This window comes from Prionailurus viverrinus, chromosome A1, assembly GCF_022837055.1.
Source record: "Prionailurus viverrinus isolate Anna chromosome A1, UM_Priviv_1.0, whole genome shotgun sequence".
NCBI classification, from domain to species: domain Eukaryota; kingdom Metazoa; phylum Chordata; class Mammalia; order Carnivora; family Felidae; genus Prionailurus; species Prionailurus viverrinus.
In genome coordinates, this window is record NC_062561.1 from 26868880 (window position 1) to 26872006 (window position 3127).

The following is a 3127-nucleotide window of genomic DNA, read 5'->3' on the forward strand; positions in this document are numbered from 1 at the left end:
CACTTGCCAAAATGGTTAATTTACCATTGCCCGTTTGCCTTCTTTTGCAATGCCTTAACTCTTTGGCTGGAAGTTAGGCTTTTACTGGAGGAAATGTGGTCTGCATGCACACTGAATCTCACCGCAACTTGCCTGTACGATAACCCCTCTCTCTTGCATCATCAGCTTTCTTTCTGCTGTATCTTTGTTCTCTGCACACAAAAGTGATGTTCTTTCTCCCATTTTAGAAAAATCAAAGCTTCTCTTAGTCACAGCCCTCTCTAGGTACTGCCTATCTTCTGCTTCCTTTCGTAGCAATGTAGTGAAAAGGTAGTGTGCACATTCACTCTCCCTTTCTTCTCCTCTCATTCTCTCTAGAACTTACTCCTATCAGGGTCTCACTATTTCAACAAAACTGTTGTGTCCTTGATCACCAATTAACTTCTAATTGTCAAATTCTAAAGTTGATTTCTGGCCTAAGTTGATTGTCCTCCTTTTTGAAGTACTTTCTCAATTTGACTTCTGCCTATCCTTCTACCTCAGTGGCTGTTCCTTCTTGACCTTCTTTCCTGAATCCTCTTCAATTTCCTACCTCTCATGCTGGAATGCCTCAGGGTTGAGCCCTCAGACGTCTCCTCACTAAGTACATTTCTTCCTTACATGATCTCACTTGTCCGATGACTTTCAATACCATCTGTGCAGATGATTCCAAAATGTCTCTAGTCTAGGCCTTCCCTGATCATTCTTTCTAAAACAGCGCTCCCTCCTGTCATTTTTTTTCTATTTTTTTTTATCACTTTAAAAATCTACTCTCTCAGCAACTTGCAAATATACATTATAGTGTTACTAATGATAGTCACCATTATTACATTAAATCCTCAGGATTTCTTTACTTTATAACAGGAAGTTTAAACCTTTTGACTTTCTTCACTCATTTGCCCACCCCACCCCCACCTCTGGCAACCACCAATCTATTCTCTGTATCTATGAGCTTGGTTTTTTTTTGGGGGGGAGGAGTTTCTTTTATTTATATATATATATTTTTAGATTCCACATATAAGTGAGATCATATGGTATTTGTCTTTCTGTATCTGACTTATTTCACTTAGCATAATGCTCTTGAAGTCCATCCATGTCATTGTAAATGGTAGGATTTCCTTCTTTTTATGGCTGAGTAATATTCCATTGTGTATGTGGATCTTCTTTATCCAGTCATACATTGATAGACACTTAGGTTGTTTCTGCATCTTGGCTATCATAAATAATGCTGCAATGAATATGGGGGTACATTTATCTTTTCAAATCAGTGGTTTTGTTGTCTTCAGATAAATATCCAGAAGTAGAATTTGTGGATCATATGGTGGCTCTTATTTAACTACTCAAAACCTTTTATTATAGTATGTGAGCTGGGACTGATGGGAAGGAGTAGCTGTAGTGGGCAACCACTGCCCTGATTAGCATTGGATGCCCATCCCGATGGCCATGAATGTGCCCAAGGTGCTGCCACCCTGCATCATGGTTTTCCTGATCCCACCATCAACTCCTGACCCCACACTTTAATCCTTTTCCTGAGGAAAAGGTGCCAGAAAGTGCCTCAGCCACCACACCCACTGCTCAGCCCATCACAAAAGCCCATCTTCATGGGGTCGAAGCAGTTCATCTGCGGCTGTCTATAGGGCCCCATGACCACCAGCATCTCGTTCATGTCTTCAGTTACCCAGTTTTGGTTGCTCTATTTTTAATTTTTTGCGGACTCTCCATACTGTTTTCCACAGTGGCTGCACCAATTCCCACCAAGTGTGCACAAGGCTCTCTTTCTTCACATTCTTGCCAGTACTTGTTATCTCTTGTCTTTTTGATAATAGCCATGCAAACAGGTATGAGGTGATGTCTCATTGTGGTTTTGATTTGCATTTCCTTCACGTTAGTGATTTTGATTAGCGATGTCACCTTCTATTCCTTTTCCCTGCTTTATGTTCCTTCACAGCACTTACTTTTTAGCAATAATTTTATATTATATATCTATTCATTTGTTTGTTTTTCATGTTTCTTCTGGACTAGGACGTCAACTCCATGAGGGCAGGGATTTGGTCTTGTTCCCTGTTGTATCTCTAGCACATGCAACATCATGCAGTATTCGTATATATTAGGTACTCAGTAAATACTTGTCAAGTGAATAATTAATGACAAAATCTTTTCTTTCAAATTGTTCAACACCAATTTCATTTGTGTAATAGTGACAGGTAAGCAATAGTTTAAGCTCTCAAAGAGTGGGATTACAGCAGGCTGCCTGTGTTATACTCAGCATGTCAGGAAGGAGGATGAGCTGAGGGGCACAAGGAAGGGGGCCCGATACAGTGGTAACAATTCTAATTTGTATCCAAACTGGGGAATGGTAAATTCAGTACGGTCCAAATCAGGTGTTGGTTTTGGGGTGGGGAAACAATGGGATGGGAGGGCCCGAACGCAGAGACGCAGCTTTATAATATCAGGTGAAGACTGTCAACTTGGGTTTCTTTTTTTCTTTTTTTTTTTTTTTTATTTACATCCAAATTGGTTAGCATATAGTGCAACAATGATTTCAGGAGTAGATTCCTTAGTGCCCTTTACCCATTTAGCCCATCCCCCCCTCCCACAACCCCTCCAGTAACCCTCAGTTTGTTCTCCATATTTATGAGTCTCTTCTGTTTTGTCCCCCCTCCCTGTTTTTATATTATTATTATTTTTTAATATGAAATATATTGTCAAATTGGTTAGGTTTCTATCAGCAAACAAGGTCTAGGGAAACTATCAGATGTTCTGAAGCAAAAGAAAATGTGCAAAACTCACAAGAGACCTACCACCTTAAGGCCTGTTTCCTTAATTTCAGTATAGGATCATGGCTGCCTACAGATGGCTTAATGTTCAGTCCAGTATCAGATGTGGGATGAAGCAGGTATTGTGTAAAATGCAAAATAAATACAACAAAATCTCTACTTTCAAAGTGCCTGTAGACTTACAGATGATGATAAGACACAGCTAATAAAAATAAGAGCATTATGTAACATGTAACCTGCTCCAGAGTCATGGAATCGTAGCAAATTATGTCTTTAAGGAGGCTATTTCTGGATTGTGTTTAAATATAGAACTAGTCTCTTGAGTACAAGAA

General features: G+C 39.6%; 1 pseudogene; it reads right to left on the bottom strand.

The window, feature by feature from the left end:
- Nucleotides 1–1308: 1308 nt before the first annotated feature.
- LOC125172843 (reactive oxygen species modulator 1-like) lies at nt 1309–2567 on the bottom strand (annotated as a pseudogene).
- Between the last annotated feature and the right edge of the window lie 560 nt (nt 2568–3127).